Raw genomic sequence first — 14,683 nt, 5'->3', positions numbered from 1 at the left:
CAACTGGGTCCTACGGAGGAGGGACACGGTCCTTAACAAGATCACCAGACGGCTCCCCGACAGAGAGGCGAGAAGCCTAACCCTGTGGGACGACTTGATTTTCCCCCTGAAGGCAGCTGAGGAGTCAATTGAAAGGGTCAGGAAATCCAAGGACCAGGGTGAACCCAGACCCCCCCCCCCGCCCCAGTGAGGAGGCCCGCGCACAGAAGGTTGACTTCTGGTGTTCCTCTACCACCTCGGGCTACTCCTAGCCAGCCCAGGAGAGACACCCCTACTACGGCCTGGTCACAGTCCTCTCAGCCCTCCCGTAGGGGAGCAGCCTCAGCTCAATCCTCCTATAGGCCTTCGTATGCAGCGTCCAGAAGAGGGTGTTCAGGCCGCGCCTCTAGGAGAAGATAGGGAGGGAGGCCCCCTACTCCTGCCGAAGCCTCAGGTGGGGGAGATGCCTCAAAAACTCATGGCAAGCATGGAAAGACCACGGAGCAGACCCGTGGACCGTGGCAGTCCTGAAGGAAGGGTACAGGTTACCCTTCCTAGCGGAACCCCCACCTCTGATACCAGATCAGCAAGCAGGGTGGCTAGCCCCCAAGGACCCCTTGAAAAAGACAGCCCTACAGGAAGGAGTCTCACCGATGTTGGCAAAAGGAGCGCTGGAACCAGTCAAGGACCCTGGTCCGGGGTTCTACAGCAGGCTGTTCCTGGTGGAGAAAGCGACAGGGGGCTTGAGACCGGTCATAGACCTATCAGCCGTGAACAAATTCGTGTGCAAGACTCACTTCAAGATGGACACTCCGAAGTCGGTCTTAGCGTCCTTGAGGGAAGGGGACTTCATGATGTCAGTAGACCTCAAGGACGTCTACTTCCAAATTCAAGTTCATCCCTCCAGCAGGTAGTACCTACGGGTGAAATGGGGTACCCAGACATTGCAGTTCAAGACCCTCTACTTTGGGCTGTCCACAGCCCCTCGGGTCTTCACGAGGGTCTTCACGACGGTCTCAGCCTGGGCACACGAACAGGGCATTCGCCTAATTCGGTACCTAGACGACTGGTGGTTACTTTCAGCCTCGGAGGAAGTCATGAGGGAACAAGGCACGGAGCTTCTGCGGTTCTGCAACGTCCTGGGTATCATCATCAACCTGAAGAAGTCCCAGTTGATACCCTCCACCAGGATGACCAACCTCGGAATGGTTCTCGACTCCCGGTTGGCGAAAGCCTTCCCCTCCGCGGAGAGTTTACCTATACCAAGTCCTCCGTCCCTTCCTGTCGGACCAGCCCAGGAGAGCGAAGGACTGGCAGAGGCTGATAGGACACCTTGTGTCATTAGAGAAACTGGTCCCCCAGGGCAGGCTGAAGCTCAGAGGTCCAGTGGAATCTGAAGGAGAACTAGAACCAGAGGGACTCCCCCCACAAGGTGATCCCGGTATTCCCGGAGACGAAGGAGGTCCTAGAGTGGTGGTGCGGCAGGTCGAACACCCTCAAGGGAATGCCCTTCGCAGCCGACCCTCCGGAGATGCTCTGTTCACGAACGCATCAAAGGAGGGGTGGGGTGCCCATCTGCTCCGACGGTCAGCAAGAGAGACTTGGACGGACGAGGAAAAAGCCCAGCACATAAACGTGCTAGAGATGAGGGCAGTACGAAGGGCGTGCCTGGAGTTCGCCCATCTACTCCGTGGAACACCGTGGCATTGATGTGTGACAACGCCACGGTGGTGGCCTACATAAAGAAACAAGGAGGACTAAGATCGAAGGAGTTGTGCGTCCTCACGTTGGAACTTCTGGAATGGGCCGAAGTAGAACAGATCAGGATCTCAGCAAGGTTCATTCCGGGAAAAAGGGATGTCTTGTCCCATCCTGCTGAGGCCGTCGGCCAAGTACAGTAGTGGGTTCCGAATGGTCCCTGCACCCAGAAGTAGCCAAAACCATCATTCTAAAATGGGGATCGCTGGTGATGGACCTCTTCGCAACGAGGTTGAACACACAGCTCCCCGTGTTTTGTTCTCCTGTGCCAGACCCAAGAGAGCCGTTCGAGGACGCCTTCCAACATCCCTGGGAGAACCTCGCCGTTTACGCCTTCACCCACTTCGGGATGCTCAGACATGTCCTCAACAGAGTAAGGAAGGTGGACAACCTGTGGATGACTTTGGTAGCGCCCGGGTGGCCGGAGAGAGAATGGTTAGTGGACCTAAAAGAACTGGCACAACTTCCACCTTGGCCCCTTCCATGCAGGCCAGACCTCCTTTGGCAACCACATTTCCAAAGGCTTCATGAGAACCCTCAGTCCCTCAGTCTTCACGCGTGGAGGTTATCGAGCGTCTCCTGAGGAAAGAAGGCTATTCGTCGGGGACGGCAGCGAGGATGTCAGGCTACCTGAGGCGATCATCGGCAGCGGTCTACCAAGCAAAATGGGCCACCTTTACTAAGTGGTGCGCCTCTAAGAACATCAGGCCCCTGAGGACCTCCATCCCGGAGATAGCAGACTTCTTGGTTTATCTCAGGGACCTGGTCAACATGTCCATCCCGGCCATCAAGGGAGTACGAGCTGCTCTGGTTCAAGTCTTCCTCCTGAAGGGCATCGACCTGGAAACCTCCAGACATCTCTCGATGCTCATTAAGAGTTTCGAGCAATCTTGTCCCCCCACAAGCCGTTCGGGTGCCACAGTGGGACGTGGGCAGGGTCCTGAAGATGTTGTCAGAGCCTCCCTTCGAACCCCTAAAGGACATTGTGGACAAGGATCTCACCCTCAAGACAGTTTTCCTGTTGGCATTAGCTTTGGTGAAACGAGTAGGGGAGATACATGGACTGTCCTAAGAGGTCTCTCACTCGAAGGGTTGGCGGGAGCTCACCTTCAGGTTCGTGTCATCCTTCGTTGCGAAGACCCAGAATCCGGCCGTGTGGGACCCCAGGTTTGAGGGATTCTCGATACCAGCAATTCCTCGATCGGACAACTCGAAGGACTTGCGACTGTGCCCTGTCAGGGCCGTAAGAAAATACTTAGAGAGGACAGCCAGACTTCGGCCTGAGATCAAAAGTCTGTTTGTGTCCACGGGCCTAGTGAAGAAGCCGGTCTCGAAGAACACTATCTCCTTCTGGCAGAGGCAGGTAATTATCAGGACCTACAATAAGGCGGACATCCCCCTGCCGGGAAAGCCCAGACCCCACGGCATTAGGGGTCTGAGTACCACGTTAGCTTTCGAGAAGAATATGGCAGTGTGCCAGATCCTGAGAGCAGGCACCTGGGCTAACCAGTCTACCTTCACTGCTTATTACTTGAAGGACTATTCAAGAAAATCCCTAGAGGGGTTCTCGATAGGTACTGTCATTTCTGCGCTCCAAACGGTTTAAAGGTCTAGCCCCAGTGATAACCACAGGTAGAAAGTACAAGAGACACAGGTTCGTTCCTTAACCCCCCTTGTTCTTCCTCCCCCTATTCCGCTTAAATTGGTCTCGGATAGGACTCTGAGCCAGGATACAAGGACCCCTACTTTGGAAGGACATGGCTCCTAGGATTTCTTGCAGAGGTGAGTTACTTAGACACTAAGATGAGCTTTTTGTGTAGTTTCCTCTATTCTCATTTTTCCTTGGGGTCATCAAGACCTAGCCTCCTATCTAGGTCTTTGGATATATCTCAGCACGGTCTCAGAAGGTTAAAGGCCACTCCCGTCTCCTAAGAAAGTAGTTCGAGGTTAGTACTCCGTGTTGGAACAAATCACAAATTCTAAGTAATTTGTATTTTTCCTAACAGTACTTGCCTCGAACTACTGTACTTTCGGGTAATGGCCCGCCCTTCCTTCCCCGAGTGCCTTATGGAATTCTTAGAGACCTAAAATTACCAAGAACTGACTGGAGGTCGAGACCTTTAGCAAACATGCTCTCTGACCCAGGGTCAGCCTCGGGGCACGTATCACTTCGCCTGAGGTTACCCCTCATAGAAAATGGGTATAGGGTAAACTACACAAAACTGGTCGGTTGGGAGATCCCAGATACTCCTAAGAAAGTAGTTAAGTACTGTTAGGAAAAATACAAATTGCTTAAAATTTGTGATTATAAAGATAAAAACTTTTCAATGGTTGTGCCAAGAACTATCTCAAAGAATAGCTCTGAAGACACTTGAAACTTAAACTTCCCAATCTCTAGTTACTGCCATTTTTGCTGCTGCAGCAGAAGCAGTGCCTGATGTGACCCCTTCCAGCCTGGCCTGAAATATTATAGGTGTAGTTGATGACAGTATCAACATCCCCCCTGATATGATGATGACAGTATCAACATCCCCCCTAATATGATGATGACAGTATCAACATCCCCCCTGATATGATAATGACTCCCAAAGCCATTTTGAGTTCTCCTTCCCCTCCAGAAGGTGAAAGGGAGCACTTTCCTCATGCCCAACGAAGGTGAAAGGGAGCACTTTCCTCATGCCCAACCAGTGGCCTCCCATTCATCATCATCATATACCAAAGGCACTTCCCCCAATTTTGGGGGGTAGCCAACAACAACAAGAAACAAAACAAAAAGGGGACCTCTACTCTCTACGTTCCTCCAGCCTAACCAGGGACTCAGCCGAGTTCAGCTGGTACTGCTAGGGTGCCACAGCCCAACCTCCCACATTTCCACCACAGATGAAGCTTCATACTGCTGAGTCCCCTACTGCTGCTACCTCCGCGGTCATCTAAGGCACCGGAGGAAGCAGCAGGGCCTACTGGAACTGCGTCACAATCGCTCGCCATTCATTCCTATTTCTAGCACGCTCTCTTGCCTCTCTCACATCTATCCTCCTATCACCCAGAGCTTTCTTCACACCATCCATCCACCCAAACCTTGGCCTTCCTCTTGTACTTCTCCCATCAACTCTTGCATTCATCACCTTCTTTAGCAGACAGCCATTTTCCATTCTCTCAACATGGCCAAACCACCTCAACACATTCATATCCACTCTAGCCGCTAACTCATTTCTTACACCCGTTCTCACCCTCACCACTTCGTTCCTAACCCTATCTACTCGAGATACACCAGCCATACTCCTCAGACACTTCATCTCAAACACATTCAATTTCTGTCTCTCCATCACTTTCATTCCCCACAACTCCGATCCATACATCACAGTTGGTACAATCACTTTCTCATATAGAACTCTCTTTACATTCATGCCCAACCCTCTATTTTTTACTACTCCCTTAACTGCCCCCAACACTTTGCAACCTTCATTCACTCTCTGACGTACATCTGCTTCCACTCCACCATTTGCTGCAACAACAGACCCCAAGTACTTAAACTGATCCACCTCCTCAAGTAACTCTCCATTCAACATGACATTCAACCTTGCACCACCTTCCCTTCTCGTACATCTCATAACCTTACTCTTACCCACATTAACTCTCAACTTCCTTCTCTCACACACCCTTCCAAATTCTGTCACTAGTCGGTCAAGCTTCTCTTCTGTGTCTGCTACCAGTACAGTATCATCCGCAAACAACAACTGATTTACCTCCCATTCATGATCATTCTCGCCTACCAGTTTTAATCCTCGTCCAAGCACTCGAGCATTCACCTCTCTCACCACTCCATCAACATACAAGTTAAACAACCACGGCGACATCACACATCCCTGTCTCAGCCCCACTCTCACCGGAAACCAATCGCTCACTTCATTTCCTATTCTAACACATGCTTTACTACCTTTGTAGAAACTTTTCACTGCTTGCAACAACCTTCCACCAACTCCATATAACCTCATCACATTCCACATTGCTTCCCTATCAACTCTATCATATGCTTTCTCCAGATCCATAAACGCAACATACACCTCCTTACCTTTTGCTAAATATTTCTCGCATATCTGCCTAACTGTAAAAATCTGATTCATACAACCCCTACCTCTTCTAAAACCACCCTGTACTTCCAAGATTGCATTCTCTGTTTTATCCTTAATCCTATTAATCAGTACTCTACCATACACTTTTCCAACTACACTCAACAAACTAATACCTCTTGAATTACAACACTCATGCACATCTCCCTTACCCTTATATAGTGGTACAATACATGCACAGACCCAATCTACTGGTACCATTGACAACACAAAACACACATTAAACAATCTCACCAACCATTCAAGTACAGTCACACCCCCTTCCTTCAACATCTCAGCTTTCACACCATCCATACCCGATGCTTTTCCTACTCTCGTTTCATCTCCCATCACTGGCACCTCAACACCTGGAACAGCAATTATATCTGCCTCCCTATCATCCTCAACATTCAGCAAACTTTCAAAATATTCCGCCCACCTTATCCTTGCCTCCTCTCCTTTTAACAACCTTCCATTTCCATCTTTCACTGTCTCTTCAATTCTTGCGCCGGCCTTCCTTACTCTCTTCACTTCTTTCCAAAACTTCTTCTTATTCTCTTCATATGACTGACCCAGTCCCTGACCCCACCTCAGGTCAGCTGCCCTCTTTGCCTCACGTACCTTGCGCTTTACTTCCACCTTTTGCTCTCTATATTTTTCATACTTCTCTATACTATTACTCTGCAGCCATTCTTCAAAAGCCCTCTTTTTCTCTTCCACTTTTACCTTCACTCCTTCATTCCACCATTCACTGCCCTTCCTCATGCTGCCTCCAACAAATGTGATATGGCTGCCACCATTCATGATGGAAAGTCACTAGTTGATAGCACAAAGTGTTTCATTTCTTCTGAGGGTGAATCTATGGAGACTTTCTGAAAAACCTTCAGAAAGTAATGAACACAAGCATGCCAAAGAGAGCACTCACTCCTAAATGAGATGAATTCTCTCATGAATTTGCAAATTACTCTAAAGAGGCACACTATTATGAAGTTGATATTCATTCTTGCATGTATGTTTTCTAAAGCACGCATGCAAATCGCAGAGCATTTTCGCCCTTCTGATGAAATGGTTTCTCAGTCTTGCGTGAATTCCAGGGTACTCAATCTTCTCGGAAAAAAAATTAGTATACTTGGATAAGCACTCTCACACATCCATTCCAAAGCACACTTGTTCTTCAGAAGAAGAATTTTTTATTGTTGCTTCTACACTCCTGATGCGTGCACATACTGTATACTGCAAAGCAGTTACAGTCCTCGGAAGAACCGGCTTCTGAGGTTGACTCATACTTGTGCACACTACTCAGGGGTATGCTCTCTTCTATCCATAAAAGGTCTAGAGTACAGTCACTCTTAGCTCTTGGCAACTCTGTTATGGCATCACATGAAGAATACTCTCCTGAGCACCTGCGTTTCTTGGCACTCAAGTACTTTTGTTCTCAAGTGCTTTTCTAATAGTCAACATTCCCTGGAAGCGAAAGCAGACCCAAACATTCATGCACTGTTAGCACATAAACTTGTATGACTGAGCACACTATTGTTCACAAGAACTTGCCCACCAGAATGCTTATAATAACAGAAGCACATGCTCCTGATCATGCATGCCCCTGGCTGCATCCCAAGTTGCAAGTACTTACCTGGATTTTAGCCCCCAGTGTGAAACACACAACTGTTTAAGGCTAGGGGAACAAGTGCGCTCCAAAGAGAACTTGCCTGTTGGGGAGTGATCTCGCGTTCACAATCAGCTTCGACCTAACCCAAGAAGGCATATAAGGAGATCACAGTCCACAGTTTCTGTACCACTATCCTTACAACGGTTTGGCCAGGCTTCTAAGTTTCATGTGTGATAAAAAATACCTTCAAGGTTGCTAGGAAAGAGAGCTATGGCCTCCTCCTCATCAGAAAGCTAGTTTTTGTTTTAGGATCACAGAAACAACAGGGTGAACTTTGATGACCAGGGGATGGTTCAGACTCCATTCCACTTTCAGGAGACATGTCGAGAAGCTTGAATCCAATTCCTGTATGGTATTTATGATTCAGTGCCTGCTCTAGCAACTGAGTTTGTATCAATCTGCAGGAAAGTCGTTGCCTTTATCGGACAAATGATAGGCTTAGGGGAAGTTTCCAGAGTGACAGTTAAGTTGGGTAAATCTCTATTGACCACTTTTTTGGGGCCCTGCAGGTCTCGGAACGTGAAGACTATTGATGCCACAGTTATAACCACCACACCAGAGGCATTGATGGAAAGACACTGGTCACACCCTACCAGTTTACAAGTCTGCCATCATGGAAGTGGCTGCCATGACAAGCTTTAGGGCATTGTCCTATCTAGATCAGTGGTCAATGAAGTTGAACTCTTCACCTTGACTGAACTAGTTCTATAAGGGTTGAAGGCAGTTACATTTTGGGCAAGACCAACTAGGTACACAAAAGGAGAGACTCTGTGGCAGCAAAATTTGCTAAGATCAGCCAGTAAGAGACTGGTCCTAAGGAATGACTAAGGACATCAGCCAGTGAGAGACTCTGGCCCTAAGGAATGCTCCTATTCTTAGGAACTCATCCTTCTCTCTCAGGGAAGTAAAAGTCAATGGAGAAATGGGGAAAATCATTCCAGGACATTATTTTCCCACTGATCTGTCTCCTTCAAAGGTTTAAAGAACCACAAAATATATAACTTTGAAGTATTGAGAAGCTATGCAAGGACCACATTGCCATCCCCTATCTGCCTTTTGTATAGATGAAAGACAAATTACACCTGAGTTGTACATGTGTATACAAATCCCATCAAAACTGTTGATTCTTCTTCTTGGAGGGGGATGCCAGTTAGAAATGATTAACAAGCAAAGATTAACGGATTGGTATAAAAGATCCACCATCTTCCTGCTCGTTACAGGATGATGGGGAGAGGAAAAATACTTCTTTAAGGGAGCTCTGACATGAAATCACCACATTATGATATGTTTTGACTGCTTCGTCCACTTGAGGAGGGACAGAGAAGAATGGAGGAGATGAGCCACAGTCACACTACATTCATTCCAAGCTTGCATATACAGTACATGTTACCGTAGAAAACATACATTTTTGTCCCGTAAGGATCCTTGGCTGGTTGCACTACTAACTGAGCAACCACCACAAGTCCAAGCACAATGGTGTCAAGGAACTTGTGGGTACTTTTGGAAGAAAAAGGCTATGAAGGTGGTCTGGCATCCAGACACTACAGCACTTGGCAAACTGACAGGTTTTTTCTGAAAGCTATGGTGGGGTAAAAGCCCTTGTCTTTGCAAGTTCTGTTCCTAGCTGGTGTCTTGCCTCTCTCAGAAGGGGTACGCTCTACAGATCCTCTCTTGAAGCCAGAAAATGCATGTTCCTGGACATCTCTTTCTGAGACTTGCCAGTGCTAATAAAAAAAGGACCCTCGGGCCTACGGTGTCGGGGCTATTTTGTATAACACCACCCAACTCCTCTTGAATGTAGGGGATGGAGAAGGCTGCTGGATTTTGCCAGTAAAGTCTGGCCCAAAACTGAAGAGACTTTCTTTCGACCCTCGGCTTGGGTGACTATAAGAGAGTGTGTGTAACTTTTCACCTCTCTTCACCAATGCTAGCTATCATAAGGACAGACTTGAGTCAGAACACTGTCTGGTTACCTTTACAAAGACTACGGGGTAGACAAGACGGCTCAAAACTCCTCACAAGCCTAGGCAACTCTCAGGAAAGAGAAGTCTGTACCCTTCAGCCAGGTCATACTCAAGGCTGATATAGCCTTTCTTGGCAAAGAAAGACTATTCAAATCTGCCTTAGAGAGAATAATATCCCTTCTACAACATCAATTGCAGAAGTTAAATACTCTTAACCTGGTAAAACTGCTGTAAGAGGGGACCTCCGAACACACTAGGGCATCTGCCCTATGCTTCACGCCTTAGTGTAGAGGAGATGCAGGATAGTCTCCACCCATTGGAGAGTCAAGAACTCCAAAAAGATTGGGTAACTTTTAGGAACTCTAACCATAAGAGCAAGCTCATAGGTATACCACTCAACTTGAGGTCAGTAGGGAGCTAGCTAGTTCATCCTTACTCCTGACATGGTTGGATCAGGTCAAAGGCAGAAAGACATAGATAGACATCTTGGCAATCCCATTAATATTGGAAGGCATCATTAGAACATGATGCGGAGCAGATGCATTTCTTCTTCCGTCCACACCCCCAGACGAACAAGTTGACTAGGTGTGCACAACACTCACCCTTCGACACATCAGAGAACAGATGAAAGTACGGAGGCAGAGTCAAGTAAACTCCCTTGGAGAGGTTGGGTCCGTCAAGCCACCAGGATAGACAGAGAAGACATTGCCAGCGCTGAGCTGGTACTCCTGTCAAGATACCTTAGCAGACTGGCCAAGAGGCTTTCAAGGTGTTATTCATGTGAGCACCAGGGTAGCTGCACTCAGTCTATGTCTCAAGATTTTGCACTCGTACACCAACTGTGGAGGGAGAAGTGAAGGTATTGTCAAGAGGAATGATGAACAAGCACTTGAAAGTATGCATCCTTCAGGGTTATTGAAAGAATGAAAGTTGCCCTCTCAGACCGTACTGTTCTATTCAGAACTTTGACAAACTAACTTGTCTAGAGTGGAAAGGTTGATGACCAGCCTCCACTCCCCAGTCACCTGCTGCACACCAAGAAGAGCCTCATAGAAATCAGAAGATTTGAACAAGTCCAAGCACTCTTCTCCAACATCCATTCTCCCTTCTACCAACTGCCCACAAAGCCATGCTGTTCATGGAAGTTGGATGCCCCCATTGTGTCACTTGAAAAAGTTATGCATGCATAGGATCTTTTAAGTAAGCCTAGTTGTGGGCTGCAATCTCAGGTGTGAGGGCCCCTTTCCCAATCTCTCAATCCCTTGGGCTTGCAAGGCACTTAAGGTTTAGCTGCTGTCCCCTTCCAAGGGTCATGGCCCATGAAGGAGACCACGCGGTGGATCAGGGAGCCTTATGAAGCACTTCTCTGTAACTCCACCATCACCTCACAAGAATCTGTGGGAGGATCACTCTGCACCCAGTTTAGCAAAGTCAAAGCCACATAACGGATATTTTCCTCGTGGATAGTAAGGAAGGTGCCTTCCTGCCCAACAGTACGAGGCTCTTGAACGGTTTTGTAAAGTACTGTACATACGTAACTGCTACCAACCCCTTATCGAGCAGGGACAGCATGGAGATAGGCCAAGACCAACACTCCAAGGTTCCCACCTCCACTCCTTTGGTGTGGGGGCAGCTGGATCTCACCTAACCTGCTAAACTGAAATAAATTTTCAGACCTGTAGATCTAATCTTCTATTATACCCGGTCCAGGGCCAGACCCACATACCTGGTTATGGCAACTCCTAGGGCTTCTAACTTTGAGGGGCTACTAAGTCCCCAAAGGCTGAGCCACAGTTGCCTCCTCTAGTGCCTTGTACTCATGAATGAAAGCAAGAACCTTTACTCCAAGACTCTCAAGTCTTCAAGACACCCTGTCCCCAAAAAATCTCAATCACTAAGGCAGAAAGTGAGATGCTCTGGAGAGACTCCTCCCTTTTTATATGTTCTGCTGAGTCATCAGCAGCCATTGCCTGGCCATCCTTGGTCCTTGCTTGGGTGGAGGGGGCTTAGGTACCAGTCATATGTATATATGGTCAGTCTCTAGGGCATTGTTCTGCTTGATAGGGCAATGTAATTGTCCCTTGCTGCTTCCATTCATCAACAACCTTTAAACAGAGGACTGAGTAGCAGCGGGAAAAGCACAAGTATATATATATATATATATATTATATACTACGGAGGGTTTGGGTAGAGAAAACGGGAAAAGCCCAAGTACATACTACTGAGAGTCTGGGTAAAGAAAACCATGGCCCCATGCTACTGCACTCCACTCCACAATCATAGCCTGTTAAAAAGCTCAAGCCCACCCACGCTTGAGTACAGCTTCGAAAGGTACCATCCCATATAACTAGTCTAAGGCCTCAATGGTAGAACGAACCGCTCCAGTGCAGTGACCTGGAAGGAAGGGAGGATATCGCTGAAGGTAGACCACCAAAATAGCCGCTGCCACTGGTGAAGCTGATCCTGTGGTATGAGCAGCACAGGCCTGGTACACCAGAACACCAGGTCCTGGGTCACTGTAATGTACAGGGCAGGAACGTTGGGTCCCAGCATGGTCCTACAAGCCACGTTACAGTGGGGTGGGACAGCTCCAAGATCCCAGTTGCATGGACACCTATTGTTTGTCTCTGTGAAGAGTAGAGAAGTCCCTCCTTCTCGGCTCCTCTCTTCAAAGTCATCTTCTGTCCCACCAGTCACCTCATGAAGCTAGCAGAAGAGACATGCTTAGTATTAGCATGTCTCCCACCAAGACCCTCTGGAACACACTCGGTGCCCGTATTTGAGAAGCGGTCTTAAAGATTCCTGTGTTGACGAGCAACGTGTGCGCAGCACACACATGGTTTAACTAACCTTTTGCCCAAACAAAGACTAATTCATCTGGGTATCAACATCGACACAGTTGTGGGAAGACTCTTCCCATCTTGGGACATAGGATTGGTACATTTTCAAGAGGGGGCTTTCCCTTTCTTTCAACTGAAACATCTGACAGCACAGCTTTTGCAGAAGTTGCAGAGACACCTAAATTCCATGGAACGTCTCATTCCAAGTAATCGTCTCCATCTATGATTCCTTCAATTGGAGCTGAAGGGACACTGGTCGCAAGGCTGTGACCCTCTTCTATGTTAGTTCCTATAAAGAATGATTCCACTCGATCCAGAATGATGGCTGGACATGACGAACATTTTGAAGGGCTCACCCATACTATTACCTCCACCGGAACTTTGTTTGTGAATGAGGACATCTAAAGCCGGCCGAGGAGCTCTACTCCATCGGGACAATGGACCGACCAGAAACGTCTATGCTACACCAACGTGGGGGAGTTTCGTAATGGCATATGTAAACAAGCAAGGCAGTACTATTTCTATGCAACTATGCCCACCTAGCATGTGGAAAACCATGAGTGAACAATGTTCAAGTTGATCACTCCGACAGGCCACTTTATTCCAGGCAAGAACATTATGGCAGAGAAAACTGAGCAGGATGATGCAGATTGTTCGGTCAAAATGATATTGCATCCTAAGATAGCAAACAAGATCATCACTTACTGGGGGTTTGCCAACAGTGTACATGTTTGAAACTTGCTAAATCAGAAACCTCTGACAGTATAATGGTCACCGGTGCTAAACCCAGAAGCTGCTTTGTCCCTGGAACATCTTCGATGTCTATTGTATAATTTTCCGCCATTCAACCTGATAAGGAGTGTCTTGAACCGAGTCTGTGTACACTCCTAACATCAATACGGCTCTTAGTAGCCCCAAAATGGCCCCAAGTTGAGTGATAACCAAACCTTCTACATCTTCTAATAGCCTCTTGAGAGAATTGCAACATGTATGTCTAGATTTCACAGCTTGGTGTAATTGCTTTGGCTTCATACGTGAAGGTTATTCAGCATCTCGCAGAGAAAGCTTTTGTGTTAATTTGCGCACATGATATTATGAAACCTCTGGAAATCTATAACTTCACATGTACCCAACCAAAGGGCCATCTTTTATGGTTGGTGTCGTGGGAGGGGTGTTATCCTCTTAAAGCCTTTACTACAGTGATAGCCAAACTTTTTACTTTTGACCTCCGAAGAGAAAAACTGCTCTCAATATCAGTGGTGAAAGGCGCCTCAATATCAGTGGTGAAAGGCTATAACTCAACCATGAGCCAGGTCTTTAGGATGAAAGGAGCTTATATATCTTCTTTGGCATAACTTTGTTATGCTCATACGAAGGTTTGAGTACTGTAGTCATGTCATCTGATAGAGGTGCGAGACCATTGTCCTGGCACATTACTTACTAAGGTCTTGCGGTCCCTTGATAGGGCACCTTATGAACTGTTGAGGCTTGCCTCAGACATGACCCTTCACCCTCTTGCTTGCCTTAGCGAGCTTCAGGATCATTCTTTCAGTGTCGCTCATATTGAGCGCTGGGATAGGTCTTGTTCTCCTTCATCCTTGAGTTGATAGCTGAAACTCAGATAATGTCTGTTCCTGATTCCAGGTTTTCTTCTATTCAGGTCGTGAGCCTAAAGAGGTAAGCGATGATTCTGATCAACTGAATTTTGTGTCCTGTGAGAGCTCTGAGGATCTATCACATAAAACATATGCAGACAGCACCTCTTTGTCACTATGGGGAAGGTGAAGAAGGTGACCTAAATACCATCTTGTGGCTGAGGGAAGTTATTGACCATACCTAATCGCCACACAAGCCTTCTCCTCCAAGTAAAGCTTGTGATAGTTCATGATAACAAGAGCGAGTAAGCATGACCCTGGTATTCCATAAGAATCTGTGGCACAGGTCCTACAGGTGGTCTCTTAAAACAATATTCCACATTTATTGCCCATTACTTGCAGAAATAAACCTACAGGTCCCTAGACAACTTTCCACTAGAACCTGCAATAGGGGACACAGCAGATGGTATAGCAACCTCAGCTACTCTCACAGGACCATTAACATAGAATTGGAGGTTACATATTAGACTGGAATGAAAGTGAAAAAATTACGGGCCCTTTCCTTTTCATCTTCTTCCCCTTCTCTTAAGACACAGCACCAGAAACCTTCCCCTTCTCTTAAGACACAGCACCAGAAACCCTGTCAGCTGAAATCAATTGGCTTGCAGGTAAGCTTCACTTACTCTGTAGCTTTTCTATATATTATATAATATGTGGCATTTCACACTCCTTACAAAGGGGAGTGTTGTTGTAACCAGGCAAACCCTTG

The 14,683-nt window shown here is 47.3% G+C and overlaps 1 protein-coding gene and 1 long non-coding RNA gene across 2 annotated transcripts in view; one reads left to right on the top strand and one right to left on the bottom strand.

Moving 5' to 3' along the window:
- The window catches only part of LOC137623054 (KICSTOR complex protein SZT2-like), a 362,398-nt gene that overhangs the window by 1,578 nt on the left and 346,137 nt on the right, over window positions 1-14,683 (bottom strand). The window lies entirely within an intron of this gene.
- Window positions 1-14,683, top strand: part of LOC137623056 (uncharacterized) — a 90,776-nt gene that overhangs the window by 74,544 nt on the left and 1,549 nt on the right. The window lies entirely within an intron of this gene.

The sequence above is a fragment of the Palaemon carinicauda genome, chromosome 30 (genome assembly GCF_036898095.1).
Source record: "Palaemon carinicauda isolate YSFRI2023 chromosome 30, ASM3689809v2, whole genome shotgun sequence".
Lineage (NCBI taxonomy): Eukaryota > Metazoa > Arthropoda > Malacostraca > Decapoda > Palaemonidae > Palaemon > Palaemon carinicauda.
This window is presented reverse-complemented; position numbering and strand designations above follow the sequence as displayed.